The sequence below is a fragment of the Artemia sp. Qi Xiang Cuo genome, chromosome 10 (genome assembly GCF_049724085.1).
Source record: "Artemia sp. Qi Xiang Cuo chromosome 10, ASM4972408v1, whole genome shotgun sequence".
Taxonomy (NCBI): Eukaryota; Metazoa; Arthropoda; class Branchiopoda; order Anostraca; family Artemiidae; genus Artemia; species Artemia sp. Qi Xiang Cuo.
In genome coordinates this window covers 26,262,350-26,279,840 of record NC_142803.1, presented here as the reverse complement: position 1 = coordinate 26,279,840, position 17,491 = coordinate 26,262,350, and the positions used below count along the sequence as shown (strand labels likewise).

Sequence of the window (17,491 nt, the reverse complement as noted above, 5' to 3'; positions counted from 1 at the left end):
TTCCTAGTAAATTCGGTATTTAACAAAGGTTCACTCTGCAAAACAACTAATCCTCTGAAATGATCTAACCCTAACAATACGTAACGATTACCTGCACTTGTCATTGGGAACGGGCGTGCGGCATCAAGTCCCCAAGCCAAAAAAGGCATACTTGGTGTCAAGTTTTCTCCGAGAGGAGGTTTAATTTTCTTACTATTTGCGCGATTACATAAATCACAATTAGTGACAAATTCCTTAATAATGGAGGTTATATTTTCAAAAATAAAAAACTGTTGGAGTTTCCATAACGTTGTTTCGTAGCTGGCATGACTACCAAGCAATAAATGATCATGAAATAATTTTAAGATGCCTGGAATCATCGCTCTAGGCAAAACTATCTGAATAGATTGTTCTGCAGCTGCTTTTTGGTTTAGACTAGAATGACTTTTCGGAGCATACTCAATTCTATAGAGAACGTCATCTATTAAAACTAACTCTTGAATAATAGGAACGAACCACGAAGAGACATTATCAAATATCATTTTATTTTTTTTTCAATATCCATATCATCAAAATTAAAAATGCGGTAGAGACTATGCTCACCGTGAATTGGCCAACCCGTATGGTTCCCTGGTTAACACTAGGAATGTGGGTTAGTATCCGCTTGTGACTTAGCGCGAGTATCCTATATGAAGCTCTTCTCTTGAGCATGGTGGTCCTTCAACACATCCGGCTCTTTCAGTAAATAAAGAGCAATTCTTATCTCGGGATCTTGCAATTGTCGAGGGCTAAATTCCCCAGCTTGAAGACATACGAAATATATATTAAAATTACTACTAAAAACGCCCGCTGCTAAAAATTCTAGTTCGTTATGAACCAGATATAAGGTCTGACTGCTGTCTATAATCTCCCGAAATGGCCTCGATAAAATATCAGCTACCATTTTAGTCCCAGGAATGGGTCTATACGCATATAAATGATTATCCATCAGTAATGATACTCGTTCCATCTTACTAGAGAGATCCAGGTGTTTACGTAAATACTCTAAATTTTTAGCGTCCACATAAATATTACACCGTCTTCCCCAAATATAATACTGAATCTGAGAGCTTTTTAGGGTTTCGTATAATTCCCTAACGATATAATACTGCTTCTAAATGGTCTTATAGAAACCTATACAAAAAGAACACACGACTCCCATCCTTCCGTCATCTTTTTCCTGACTAAGAATAGCCACGACCCCATTCTCAGAGGAGTCAACGAATACTTCCCAATCTTCTTCATTGTTTGTCATATGAATTACAATTTCACTATCCTTATGACTTATTGGTCCAACTACGGACAACCAAGCGATCTCTTGCTCTTCCTTACATGTCCGCGCTTGGGTCTTCTTTAATAATTTTGTCAAATGAGCTATTAAATCATGATAATTAAGATAATAGCATTTATAATAGTTGAAAAGTCCTAACTGAGATATTAATTCATAAATATTTTCTGGCCTTACTAATTTTTCAATAGCATATAATTTTGATAATTGAGGGTTGATTTTGTCACGTGACACTATGAAACCTAATACCTTAATATATTCTTAAAAAAGTTGTGACTTATTCGCTGACAATTTAATCTTATAATTCTTTAAACTCTCACATAATACCTTTAGATTAAGTAAGTTCTCATTAGTGTTTGAAGCTTCTGTTTTAATGAATATATAATCAAAAAAAATTGAAAATGAAGGACAGATAACCTTCTGGAAATAATTTATCCATGAATCTAGTGAAAGTTATTGCCACAAATACACATCCCTGTGGTATTCTTGTTTAGCGTTGGCTGCGGACAGTTATAGGTTATGAGAACGAGTAGAATTTTTTGGTACCTTTCATCAATAGAAATTTGGAAATACACACTGTAAATGTCTAAGTCAGTATAGAAAGTTTCTTTCAATAAATTTTGTAAAATGTCAGATATTCAAGTTATTAAGAAGGCTGTGTCTTTCATGTTAATACTAATTGTACGTAAATCAGTTAAAAATCAAGTATTTCATCTGTTCCCATCCTCATTGTTATTGACAGAATGTTTCCTTATAAGGAAAAGAGGAGAAGGGAGAGACGATATCCCATCCTCTATAAGAATGGATCTCAGCATAGCTTGTATATGTTCTTCGAGAACTAAACCCAACTTCTGTGGACTTATAAAGAGATTGGGTGGTTTGAAATCTTTTTAAAGTTGTATATCAGGTTGAAAAACCATTCAATCATTTTTAAATACATCATACGCATGTTTGGAAAAGCAACCTTTATTAGCTAAGAGCAATTGAATTAATTCTTGGAAAACTATTTTTGGTACAGGATAAAGATCAAACTTGAAATAAATTCTTCATCCTCCCAAGTAGCCTCATGACTGTCCCCAACTGACTTTACCTCCTAATAATTTTATTAAAACGCTGCTAACTGTTCTTTGTGCACACTCGAAAAGTTTTATCTTTCTGTGTGATTTTTTAGTTCAAAAGTACCATCAGAGTCATTAAAAATAATAAAATATGTCTTATGTCCCTGAACAGTACATAAATTGTCATGTAAAATTTTTCATAATATGGCTTAAGACTAATAATTCAGTTATCGCCGTTAATAACTGAAATATTTTCTGAAGGAATCAGCTTACAGTCTATACTTTTAAATGTTCCAGGGTCAACTCGTGTGTCAGACCTTACTACTACACTCCAGCATACGCGTTCATCATTATGACCCACTTTATTTTTTACCCTGGTTCTAAATACTAAGTTACATATACAACATAGCAAGTACCTGACAAATACTTGCATCATATTAAAAGATAAAAGTACATCAAACGTCAAATTATAAACGACCAACCAATCCAAGAAACGATTAACTGTCATATTTGTACCAGGTAATATCAATGGTAACTTTGCAATGCCCACTACAGGTAATTGATGTCCTGAAAGTGATTTAATCACAGTATTTGTAGGTTTAAGAGGTTCTCTATTACGCTGAGACAAGGAATCAAAGAAGGCTTTCGAAATGAGAGACTTCTCTGAACCACAGTCCAAAAAGGAGTCATTTTCCACATTACAAATTGAAACCTTATTAAAAAGCGGAAAAGAGTTCCTATTACTATTAGAAAAGTTTAAAAAACAAGGTTTATGAAGAGATTTTGAATCATCAAAAGCCAAAATAGACTTTACCGTACTAATTAGCCCCGTTAGTCCCTGCTCTGTGTTTTCAGACTGAATAGCATGTCGGCCTTTTTTTACAATTTCACAGTTATAAGTGTGATGATTATCTGTTTTACATATAACACAGAAAACACTTATTCTTGGTTGTATATCAGGATTGTTACTATCGGAAGTTGAAGCATTGGCATTAGTTATCTGGATTGGAATCGGAGTAGCGCCTTGATATCCATGAGTACCTTCTTGAGAATTAAATGAGTTATACTAATTTCCCCGTCTAGAGTAGCCAGATTAATTCAGACCTCGATTACCTCGGTTACTATAAGAAGACAGAAAATTTCTGGAATTTCTTCCTCTGAAATTACCCAGGTGGGGGGGATCGACGTATGAGCCATTATTAGGAGGAATATAGCTCCCATAACCTCTATGAAAGACCCTATTGTTAAAAAACCGTCCTCTTCTAGGCTCTTAACAAGAACCTTGGCCACTAAAATTATAAGAGGGTGTGGACACCGCCGCTGATAAGGAGGCCATCCCTGAACAAATTCCGTTAATTTCTTCATATAATTTCGCCTTTTGGAATACTTCTGCAATATTTGCGCCTAACCCTTTTTCACGAATGAATCTTCTGATATTCTCATTTAATCCTTGTTCAAAGACTTGCTGTTTTAATACGTTGATACCTGAAAGAAGGGATTCGCTTCCCGGGACATTTTTAACCACAAAAGAATAGCTCTCAAATTCTAAATTAATACAAATAAAAATCTTTAGAATGGCTCCTTATTTTCCTGTCTAACTTGCATAGTATGTTGAAATTTTTTGGCCAGTGAAATTATATAAAGAAAAGCAGAGCACAGGCATTCTTTTAGCCCAGAAAAATTTGTAGCGGTCACATATTTTTCTATATACGAGCTATACGGTTTATCAGACATTAATCGTACCTCTCGATCATTACTGATTCTTCTAAACCCATTAATCTACAAACTCTCTGAAGGTCCTTAACCCAACTGGAAATTTGCTGTGGTTTAATCAACCTTTTTACTTTGGAAAATGGGTAAATTGTGCCATAGGCTACATGTTGAAATACTGGAGCGGGCGTTGCTCCCGCATTAACATTAGAAGCTTGCCCAAGGGCTGAAGCTTCCGGTTTATCATTTTCCCGAGGTAGGGACATTACTTAAGGAGAAGTTAATTATAGCTTACCAAACTTAAGCAACCAACTAATCCTATTTGAGTGAACTGGAACCGAAGAAAAGGCTACTATCTATTCTCAAACTCCACCAACCAGCAATTCCTTTATGAGGGTGCCAAGTTGAGCAATATCCAATTATTATTTGACTGTTTCAATTTTATTATTGCGGTTAGTCTTATTTTTATAGATCTAAAAAAGGCATAAGCGTACAGGCAAGCAGTGAAGGCGAAGAAAAATTAAAGGGATTCAATTAATTATGTTAAATTAATTATAAAAAAATTAGAAAAAGGATTTATAATCAAGATTCTGCTCTCTCAAAATTCAGCGTAGCGTTAAAAAAAATAAAGAGGCGCTTTTAATGCAATAGAATCGCATCGCGTTTTCGCTGCCACCATTTTGTAAGGGGGGGGTCTTCTCATGGTGATGACTCCATGCCAAACTCAGCCATGAGACCCGAGATCCCCTAAATAAGCCTCAATAGACAAAATGAACCAAGTGAGAGAGATATCTTGACAAAATCCTGACCATCGAAAATAAATAAACAACACAACACAGGTATAAGAAAAACTAAGATTTTATTATTAAAGAAGATAACCTTTTAGTTAATTGTTAATTCATATAAACTCCATTTTCAATGATTATTATTCATAATCGAAGATCATTTCTTGTTTTATAATTGCATGAAGTAAGGTTTTTATTATTATTTAAGGAAAGCAAGCATAATAACTAGCATATTAAGACTAATATGTTCCTGCTTACAGGAATTTAATAATAATATTAAAGAATGTGATATATATGTATATATATATATATCCATTTACTAAGATTTTAACATAATAAAATTAAGAAAGAGCAAGGAACATATCAGACTTACATTCTACATGCATACGAAAAGCTTGCGCAAAGTCACAAATCCAACTGCCTACCCTCCTCAGTCTCCCCCTACATCAAAAGATATGTTCCCCCTATTTGTCAAACAAACGTAGCTAATTCAACCCTTCTAAGAAAGGGTTTCTATTGCAAAATAAGGAAATTGTATACAGGGAAAGGATTACAAAGATAAGTTTAGTGGGTTCAATGCCCTGAAAAGGGCATTGGCTTAAGCTGAATTCATAGCAACTGATATTAATTCTAAAATTAGAAGGACATTTCTTACAGTACTGTCAACAAAAAATTATCAAAGTTATCTAGCGTTTTGGCAACACTTATCATTTTTTTCAAGCTTTTTGATAGTTATTTTCAGATCACACACTTATTTCTAATCTAATTTTACCCATGACTAATTAGATTAATTATTCTTCTTATTACACATGAAACAATGCCAAATGTCGCCGAACGCTAGGTGGTGCTGATATTTTTTTTCGTCGACAGTTGCGCCGGCTTCCACTCTTATAAGTTACCTCTTCTCTTTGGAATTACCTTTAAGTTGTACGTTCTTTAAACATTTTTTATGGCCAGAGAAAGACTAAAGCTATCTTTTGTTGCTTGTGCAGTTTTTTTATGCTGCTTGTCAGTCGGAAAGAAATTCAGTTGTCTAGTGTATATTTGGCTCTCTGTTTCATTATATGAATCTCACCCAATAAATCAACAACTCAAGAGTGTCACTGAGATAATCACGGTATTATTGTGAGAAAGTATGACATTGTTAAACTGTTTTACAAACGACATCTACGAAATTGAATATTTACGCACTGATTGACAGCTGGATTAATGGGATGTTTAAATGGTATATACTTTCTACAGGGTAGATGAAGATTATGAACTTAGAAAAATTGGCATCAAAACTACAGTGGCAGAAAATGTTCAGTTTTTGAACAAATGTTTGTTATTTTGCAATTCCATAAAACTAATAACAAGAAAATGAAAGTAAAATGGTCACCTGGATATTAAAAAATTATGACACTCATTAAGCAAAAGAATATATTATTTATTCTTAATTTTGCTTAAAGTCTAAAGCCTATTCCTAATCTTGCTTAAAGTTTCAGGCCATTCCTTTGGTCTAGTATCTCCGTTAGAAATGATTTACAATTAAGAATGGGAGCAGTATATTAAAGCATATAATATTATTAGGGAGCTGATAGCCCAGAAATATGTTTATTGAGTTACTGCTTTTACTATATTTACGACTATACAGACTGCAGGTCCTGAAGCATGAGAGGCCTGCTCTTAGTTTAGAAATGCAAAGTTTTAGTGGCGGTTTGATACTCTATTGTGAGGGTTAATTCAACCTTTTAAAGTGCCAACTGAACTGAAATTTAACCATCAGACTAATATCAACAATGGAAAATGTACCAATTTGTTAGCATTAGCTTATACTTGTTCAGACACAGGTTTAATTGAAAAACATAACAGCATCGGTGATCTGCAATTCCTTGCAACAAGCATTCTATAAAATAAAGTTAAAAAATTAATCGCTAGCCTACAACTCTACGAAAACCAGGACCACCGAATTACCACATTTGTTCTGGCCGAAACTAGCTCGTTTTGGTTTCTAGTTCTCGACATAGGTGCTTGATTTGTTTGAATGTCGGGTTGCTGGATTTTAAAAAAGTAAAACCGTTCGCAAACACATTATCACAATTTCATATTGCTTTGGAGAAGTGTTAACCCTACCATTGGCCAGTGCCTTTTCGGAGGGGTTATCCTGTCGGCCCAAAATAATCAGCAACAGTGGTTCTGTCTATTTTAATGGTCTATTTTGTTTGAAGGTACTCAGAAAGTCTCTCTTTTAGCAGGAAACCTAAATACTGTTGAGAAAAAAAACCTGAAATCTTAAGGGTTAAACATACTCATTTTATCAAAAACTTTTCTAAAATTGAGTTTAATTTCGCTTCAATATTATCATTAGGACAATTTTTGGACTTCGATTCCTTTTCCGCTTCCAGAATTTTGTTCGATTCAGTTCATCCCAAACTGAACCAACAACTAAAAACCGACCTTGCACCAAGCATTTTAAGTTTTATTTTATGCATTTTGATAATAAGTCTTTGAAATGAAACTGCTAGAATGTTTTTAACTTCGTTTTAAGAGTGTGGTGGGTTAGATCCAGCAAATACATATAGTTTTAGGGCTGTAGTTTTGATCTTCCTGCTCTGGGATAATTGGTTATATTAGCATACAGTTTAATTGAATTACTGCTTTGCCTTTTAGTTAATGTTTTTGTAATCGTAAATGTGCCTTTTTAATTGTAGTTTTGTGATGATTATTTTTGCAATACAAGCTTATTAGGGTTTTGTCTTTCAATGTACTCTTTCGAGCTAGAATATTTTAACGTTCAGGTTAAGACTCATTTCGATTGGCTCCATCCAAATTATTCCGCTATGGTGGCGCTTTTTGCAACTCCATCATTTCCTATAGGTATCAATCGGCGTGGTTTATTGGTCAAAATTAAAATATAGGGCGGACCAAAGCCAACCAATGTAATTTATTCTTGTTTAGCATGTAGGTTTGACAACTACGGCATACGGTGATTTTACTGCGATATATCGAGCCGACGGCTTTCTGATAATATTTTGAAGCGAGATGGAAAAAAGAAAGAAATAATAGCTAAGGAGTTTCTGGCACCTGGTATTATTTTCATGTTTACCTGGTATTATTTTCATGTTTAGCTGTAAATCTGAAAGGCTTGTTCTATAGTCAAATTACCAGTTTTTTCCCTTCAAGGTTGCTTGCGCAATATAATTGACTCGGGTTGGCTAGCCATCTTTAGGGTGATCGAAACACGTTACAAAAGGAAATAATTTCTATAATTTTACACTGCTTTTCCATTTACAAAAAAAAAGAGAGAAAAGACGGGTTTTATCTGAATTAAGCTTCTTCCACTGCTTTGTTGAAATTAAACCTGCTTTTTCTCTCTTTAATTTTTTACAAAAGACAGCATTTTTCTGCAATTCGAATATTGTTTTCTTTTGTAACATGAAAGACGTGATTCATATTTGTACCATAACAAAAGGATTTGAAATGTTTTTTTTAATGCCAATAATTTCTAGGTTGTTTTCCCCGTCGGTTAGACTAGCTTTTTTTGAGGTGATATCTTTCTTGTTGAAAAAAAAAAAACAAAAAAAAACATTTGTTGTAAAATAAAAGATTTAATTTATATTCGTACCAGACCGCCAGAACCTGAACATTTCCTTTAAAAAATATATAGATTTAGAAGTACAGACCTCAAACAATGTGGTAAAGAGAGGTTGACCGCAGGCACTTCAGAGACATATTTTTCTTCAAGTTCAAATCATTTTCAAAAGGCAAAAATCCCCTTTGTGTTGTAAAAACTGGTTTACTTCGTAAGGAGGCAAGCATAGACGATATTGGACATTTTATGCCAGAGTCGCATTAAAGTCACGCTTGTCGACAAAAAAACCAATTTTATGAATGACCAAAGCCGTATCCAATTGGGAGGAGTTGCCGGATTTTACCCCCTCCCCGAAATTTTTGTCTTACTCGTAAAAACGTAACAAAAATATTATATATTCATTTTTGAAGTTTTCTTGTAGCCCCCCAAAAAAAAATCCCGCCCCCAAAAAACAAACTTGGATACGCCCTTGCGAATGATGTTTGGTTTTTCTTGATTTTATTGTCAAACTCATATTTCAGAAGCATAAATCTAAGATGGCAAGACACTGGTTAGAAAAGATTGCAACACTCATTTGTTTCCAACTATTTTTGAAACTAATTAACAATTTACTCGTTGAGAAGAGTTTTATTCATAGCTCATATCATAGTTTTAGCACCAATAACATAAGACATATACAACAAAGCAAATGTAACATATTAGCAAGATACATATTCCTACTGTAGGCTAGTTTACCTCTTATGGTTTCACTAAGCGTAAAAAGTAATGTTATTTTTTTGGTAGATAAAAAAGAACACAGAAAATAGATATCAAAGGTTTTTTTTGTAACTAGCTATTTCCAGATCTATCGTTATGAAGTAGCTGGGGGCAGTCAGGCAATGTTCAGGCAGGAGGGGTGGTGACAGACGCCTTAAATAGTGCATTACAAGGAACATTAAAAAAAAATTACAAAAAAACAATTGCTTGGTTATGCTGATTCCAAAATAGCGATCTCTTTAACTTCCAAGTTAACCATCGAAAGCTACGAGCCTGAGCAAACTCATCGAATTTAGAAAAGGTGATAAACACCCCCAAAAGGCTGGCGATATTCATAAAAATCTAACCATCAAATTCAACGTATAAAAGAACCCTAGTATAGAGGTTCTCTATACTAATGTATTTTAGCACTCTCCATTAGTCTCTAGCTAAATATAGAGCGAGGTCAAGGGAGAGGGGTTAGGCATTAAACACTAATCTCTCTTCATTTCAACTAAGCCACAGAATTGTGGGGTGATAACTTTCGTCTTGTTGCAGAAAAATGTTCGGTGCTTATGTATTATCTCGACCCCACTTAAGAAATGCAGTTAGAAAACAATTCTTTCTTCATAATATGCAGAATAATTGTAGCTAATATATTTAGCATGCAGCCCCGGCATACTTAATCCCTAACCCCCTGTTGTGAAAATAAAATAACCCAAATTATATATTTTCCATGCATTCTGCCAACCATAACTTATTTTTCCAGTTTTTGTTTCGTCACAGATTCAGTTAACAGGTACACGGGTTGAAACAATGCGATAATAGATGTGTCAAATGTTTTCTTTGATAATATAAAAGATACTTTTTATATTCATACCAGAACAAAATGTGGAGAGTTGGGGGATTTATGTGCGAGTAATAATTGTGAATGAAAACAAGTAATAAAAGACGACAAAAGGTAAGTTAAGAACAACTACGAGCTATTCGCTAGGAGACAAGCATAGGCGATATTACGACATTTAATGTCTGAGCCGCATCAAGTCAAATTTGTCGACAAAAACCAAGTTTTATGAACGATATATGGTTTTTACATGATTTTAGCGTCAAGCTCGTAATTCAGAAGCAGAAGCCAAGAAATTGGTTTGAAAAGCTAGCAACACTTATTTAAAAAGTTTTATCCATAGCCCACATCTAGTTTTATCATCAATAACACAAGACAACAAAGCCAATATAACATATTAGCTAGAAAAATTTCTCTATTTTTAGGAGCTATGGGAGTAGAGATGCCTCATGAGCTCCCACCGGGGCTCCTTATATGGGCATAGAACCACGTGGTTTATGGACTTTGTCAGTGAGAATTTGAAAAACAGTAATTTTGTCACATTTATGGATGGTTTTATGGATTTGTCAGTGAGAATGAAAAAACAGGAAGTTTGTCACATTTATGTCTGTTTTCATGGATGGTTATGTGTTTTGATTATTTGATGTTTTTATGGATTATTTAGTCTAATGGGGGCAGGTCAATGACACTTCCTTCTTGTTGTTGCGCGATGCAAATGCCAACGTCAATGTTGTTATTGTTTCCGAGGCAAAATGCCAAGGTCAATATTGTTGTTGTTTTGAACAGAGTCATTAGAGAGAACACGTGGTTAATGGGGTCAATGTTCTTGTTGTTGTTTTGGACACGCTCTCAGCGAATGTCAAGATCAATGTTGTTATTGTTTCCGAGCCAACTTTCTTTTCAGTCTAGAGTTGGCAGTCAGAGTGAAAGGATTGAAAAATGAATAAATTTGAGAAAGAGAGAATTAGATCAGTGTTTACGGAAAAACATTTGATTTTGGATGATGATTTTCTCGACTTATCTCTTCAACTTTTAAAATGTGATTCAAATGCTTATACTCAATTTATTGATATCTTGATCACGACACGTCAGAATGATATCATGGATATACATTCATTGCCAATGTAGATGGCTCCTCCTTCGAAAGAGCCAACGTCACAGAGTTACTCCTCTCCCCTTTCCTACACTTTGAATTTATGGCGCAAAGAGGATCAGTTTCGTTTTAGCTGTGAGAGAGTTGACATCGGAAACCAAAATGTTCTATATATGCCCATTGTGCATGTACACTCTTGGCAGTTGGACTCAATGTGAGAATTTTACAATTATTGATGACTATAATGAAAAGTGTAAATTATGTAATTCTTTAAAATTACATAGAGGTTATGCAATACAAATTAAAGGATGTAATTCATGTCTTGAGGAGGTGTGTGACTCACACCCTATCGGGCACCTATGCTCCAATTGACGAAATGATAAATGTGATCAGTGGGAGAATACTTACCCCGCTATGATTGGAAAGAATCTTATACGTGATTTAGTTTATTTCTACGAGATTGGTATCGTCGTGGATTTAAATTATTCTGGGAAGAGGAATCTGGTCTAAGATTCAACTGCTGGGGTAACAGGACAATTTTGTTTCTACGTCATCGTTGTGAAGACACTGCCTACTATGACTATAAACCTAGCGATTTTTATTTGGCAGTTACCGAATGTGATTCACCACTTGAAAACACTCTATGTGATATTGCTTCAAATAGACAGATTGAAACTCGTGAATTTCATAATATGAATGCAAATAGTATCATTGACTATACAAAGAGATATGACAAGAGTGAAGTTACATTGTACTGCAGAAAATGTGACCCCGACATTGCCGTCAATCAAGATCAATATACAGTGAATCCAAATGATTTACCGGCATTAGTGGTTCACGACAGTTACCTATACACCGATGAAGAAATCTAAAAGTGTAGATTTAAAGACATTGTTGTATATATACATTTTATTAATAAACAAATTCACAAACATTTTTTAAGCACTTTACTCTTAGGGCACTGAAATCAATATTAAATACACTTGTAAGTATATTTTCCACTAGAAAGTGATTCAGACGGGAGCTTTCACTATAAATATAGAGAAAGTGCTTGTAAGCATAGCCACGACATCGGAACACAAAATATAGTAGCGCATGGAAGCTGCAGCATCTAGTCGTTAGATCCTGTACCCTCTTCCGATTTTGAATAATAGTTTTCCTACTGCTCTCAATATAGTTGCTGATGTGTGGTTTGTAGAATGTATAGGATAGTCCAAGAGGATCGAAAAATTCGATATTCTTCGCTGTTTGAAAGATGAATAGCCAATGACCCGTCAGCACAGTCGAGGGACTGCTATTAACAATAATCAAGGTCTTGTTCGCACTTTGAATTTTTCCAAGACAGTCTGAGGGTAGACAATAGGATTTGTACCGGGACATGTAGGGGTCCATTTTAAATACACAGATTATTTGACTGGTGTTCATGGCGCCAAGTCTAGTAGAACACTACCTTCGGGAGTGATTTCCCAATAGGTTTCATATTGATTTAGTGAGATTAGGGCAATACTCTCACCCAATGGGTTGGCAAATGTACACTCTAAACGCACAGTCCCCGTACGTACTACACTCATATCCTGTGTGCCAGACAAAACCAATACAATGATACCATGTGTTTTAGCGAACATATCTTCGGTTATTCCATTTTCAAGTAGCTGTAAATCATGATCTAGGGTTTGCATGGTCAACTCATACAATGTTCTATAGGATTTATCAAAAGATAGATTGTAGAGTGGGATGCCGTTTACTTTGCACACAAGGGATGAAAGTCCAAACATCTCGAATTTATGTGGGCATCCAGTCCACGATCCTATTGCACTGGCGCTTTTTACAAATGCCAAAGCTAGTTTTGACGGAATTTCACCATTGATAAAGGATGAGTCGGTGAAGGTGCGTGACCCCATGGCTATATGAAGCTGATTGGTGATTGTATGAGGAACAAGTAGTTTAATATTGTTACCATTGGCTCTCAGTTTTTCCATGGCCAAAGCAACAGAACTCATAACCTGCTGTTTGCGTACATGAAGTATTGCTGAGGTGAGGGAGAGACTTACGTCGGGATTTGCGGCAAGTTCCTTTCTAAATATGAAATTGGATGGTGCAAGCGTCAATTTTATATCTACTTTAACATTGGGCGGCAGCCATTGGGGTATATTAAATATTTCATGATATATTTTTCCAACTAGATGTAATTCACTAGTTGTAGCATTTTTAAGCGCATCTGTACTATCAGTATTAGTAATATATTCATATCCATTGGAAGCGCCTCTCAATTCCTTATATGACTTGGGTGTCATCAGCATGAATTGGATATAGCTTGCAGAGTTTGAAAGAGTTGTGCTTGTGCTAACCAATGTGCCATTGATGTAGACGCTAATTTGACGAAATAAATTATGTAGTATACAATTTTCATAGGATATCCCATCAGCTCGAACTAGCATTGTATTATCGGATTTCTGCACTTTCATTTGCAAATCTATAAATGTCGAAGACATGTCCATAAAGTAGTCCTCATTGGAATAAATTTGAAAGTGGATATTATTGGAGAGGGGTTGCAGCGGATAGAATTTTTCATAGTGTCCATGCTTGACACTCACATCAACATTTTCAGCATTGAACAGATTCAATGAGGCGGTGATTGAAGGTTGAGAATCCTTATGTGGCAGGTAGGACATCTTAAGAGAAGAAATCAAGTTTCGATCTAACAATTTTCTTCCTGGGCCTTCTGGTTACACTACGTGTTGGCTTTCTTTTCTTTGACAAAAGGGATGTCTTTCGTTTCCGTCCTGAGTAGAGACTGATGAGTGATGCATTGTTTCTTAACCTTTTTAAACCTTTACCAATCTGTTTTAATTTCTCGCCAAGGGTTCGCGCACTGGACCTAAGATTTTCCGTAGCACTTTTTTTAAAATCCTTACCAGAACCCCAATCGTATAGTGTAGAGGCTGCAAAATCTGTCACAGCTGGTAGAAGATATTTTCTAGCCAGTGGTAGTGAAGAGCGATACAGCTTAGCAGAGCAGCAGCCAAGACCATAGCCAGAAATTGAAGAGGGACCCTTGTAATAGTCCATTCCATTGCCCTGTTGTCTTGGGCCAAGAGTATTAACATAGCAGTCAATATCAGGACAAGTGAATACCACTTTTCTATTAGACATCTTGCTGTTGAACGATGGGTCGAAAATGACATGTAATCACAGCCAAACCCTTCGAAATTGCTATTGAATCACCCAACTCAGTTCTTAATGTTAACTGACAGAGTTCCAAATAGGAAGTGTTTACTGGAATATACTGAAGATGCTTTATATTGTAGTGATGAATATGTTCTTGATTGGTTTTTCGTTCAAGAACACGTAGGAGGGGGAAATTTGAATTACCAACCCGAGATGTTTCCACAAATGAGGCGTAGAGAAATATACAAGTGTCTGTGGAGAAGGCAGGTGGGTAGTCAGCGAAAATTAAATTTGTGTGTCCGGCACTATTGCCGTTGATTATATTCAGCTTAAAGCCAAGAAAATCCCTTAGATTATCATTGAGAATAATGGTTTCGCTGGCAATGGGCGAAATAATGTAGATCTTGCCTTCCTCCCTTGAAAAATTGCAATGAAAAACTCCTTTTTTACGAGCGGAAATTCTTTTATTGATAGAACGACATAAATCATTCATACAGGTGAGTTCCTCGTAGGGTAATTCAATATATGGATAATCCAACCAATTGATTTTTTGAATTTGTTCTTGATCACCTGGTGGTGGTGGCCAATCATACGGTCTGATTTTTATTTCATATTTACGATCCTTTCTCAGGATGTCATAAGTATTTTTGAGAATACAGTCGACAAGAGCCACTTCATACTTTCCGTCGAATTTGATGGTGGGGGAGAGTTTTGTCCAAAAATCACTTGTTTTATTCAAGTCATTGTAGAGAGGATCAGAAACATTGGACATGAAAGTCACATAGAAATCATTGGGCATTGTTAATATCTTCAGCACTGACCCAAGAATCAAAATCTGAGTTGTATCCTAGCCAGCGAACGATTAACTGTTTCTTGCCTCTACGAGTACGACTCTTTAATATCCTTTCAATTTGATAAATCTCACCAGTGAGTCTAACTTTTTGCAGTTCATATTCGTAAAAACCACCGAGAATTTCATCATCTTTGGTATCTCGTAGCCGATAAGTTATAGGTATAGTGTCTAGGATTTTGGACACTTTAAAAAGTTCGGTCCTCCATAGATAATTCCCCTTTTCAAAAATATTGGTGGTTCTATTAATTAGAACAGTATCACCAACATTGACTTTTTTCTTCTTTTTCTTCTCGTTGCCATTTGAGTATTGCTTTAGAAAAGCATCAAATGTATTGTCACTATAGTGAACTTCCCGAGGGCGAGAGTTGGACAGGGATCGATGGGGTCAATGGTTGTATATCTGCATGATTTTATCTAAATCATGAATAAAAACTGATGTATTTTTCAGTGTACAATATCTTGAAATTAATAGACAACTCGTTCATATTAATCGTTCAGCCAACGCAGCCTTTATCGGACTATGACTATGATAAAGTGTTGTATTATATTTCAAAAGAACCTTTTGCACATGGGGGTTAACAAATTTACTGCCGCGATCCGATTGAATTTTTCTATACGAGTCCTGTTCAAGAATACTTTGAATGGCCCGAGTAACTTCAACACCTCTCTTTGATCGTAGTGGTATGGCATAGGCATAGCGACTAAAAATACTGATTGCCACTAGAATATATTTGTAGGGTGTATTTTAACGTTGTTGAACTGTGTCTAAAGTTAAAAGATCCATTCGCATTATATGCAGAGGGGAAAAGGCTTTAGTTTGTCGATATTTTTTACTGTAAAGTCTATGATTTCGATGTAGTGTGTAACTTGATTCATTTTCTAGATACTCTTTTGGATTTTTCATTGTGGTGCCGGACACAGCTCTAGAAACGGTTTTGGGGGAAAAACTTCCCGCTTCACCAATATTTTCATAAACACCTTTCAAAACTTCATCCCTTTTGAACGTAAACACGTAGTGTAATGTCCACTCCCCTTTGGCACACTGGAGGGCCAATCAATTTGTCTTCGCCTTTGACTAGCAGCCACAGGTGTTGTAAAATCAGTGGTGCTAGTATCTTCTTCTTCTTCTTCTTCTTTTTTAAATGGTGTTGTTGGATGTTCATTTAGTTTCTTTAGAATTTGCTTATTGCCAATAAGACTTTTGGGAAAGTTTGATACACTTAGAAAGTTGTATAGATTATCGTCAAAGGATAAGAGTCCTTTACGATTCGTCACCATATCACAAATTAAATCAACTAGATTATAACTTTTTCCCCGAATTATAATTCGTTTCCCTGTGCCGTCGACTTGAACTTGATCACCAGATTCCAACACGAGATAAGATAATACTCTTTTACTCTGTTCTCGATAGGACAGTGGCAATAGGTTTCCAATTTTCAATACAATTGAATTCAATTCCTTCTCCTTTGATTGTGCAGAATCTTGAGATGCTTCTTGTTTAGAGACGATGGGTCTCTCGCGAGATGGTTTATGTTTATCCATACGTCGCAGTGCATCTTGAAGTAAAAGCACTTTTTTATCATCGGCAATATTCTCATCGTTAATGAACTTGCTTAGATTGTCTTCAAAATGTTCGATGGGCGAGAGAACAAGTTCAAATGGAGTCAATTTATAGGGTTTTGCCATTCTCTAGAGAAAACTGTTTACAAGTCCTGCGATTATCGGTAGTAAAAGTGTGAAAAAGCTACCGCCTGCTTGAAGGAGCCGTTTTCTTTTAAATTTGTTTACCTTGTTTTTAAAAGCCAAGGCACGTACAGTCGATCGATGTTGCTTTATCTGTTATATAACACCTTCTGGCAGTTAAACATTGCCCTCGGTCAAATTTCAACAAAGTTCAAATATTAGATTAATGAAATCATTGTCGACACCATGTTTTAGTATAGCCCTCCTAAGCATTGGTTTTGAAGTGCTTAAAACGGAAAACAGATGCCGTTGTTCATGTAGTTTCGTTAGTGTCATGATAATGACTAATAACCTTTTCTGCTGTCCACCGGAAGATATACTGTAATGTCATTGTCGAAAATGTCGGTGACTACACGATGATCCTCGGGTGTGCTCTTATTAAGATCCAATAAAATGTAACCATAGGGCTTGCTAGTTGCCTGTGTGTATGCTGAAAAAAGAATTTTCGGAGCGCGGGGTTATATCTGCTTATTGAGAGTTATACGCGAGCTAGAATCCCTAACGACTCGATTGATAATATAGATAGTGCAATTCAAAGCAAGGGTTCGCATACATTTGCTCTGATGAAACAGATTGTGTAGTACCAGGGTTATGGAAATGTGTTCATGATGAGATCGGACCGTGA

At 35.6% G+C, this 17,491-nt stretch overlaps 1 pseudogene; it reads right to left on the bottom strand.

Annotated features, from left to right (window-relative positions):
- Positions 1-1,132: 1,132 nt before the first annotated feature.
- Positions 1,133-4,340, bottom strand: LOC148947620 (uncharacterized; annotated as a pseudogene).
- Positions 4,341-17,491: the final 13,151 nt, after the last annotated feature.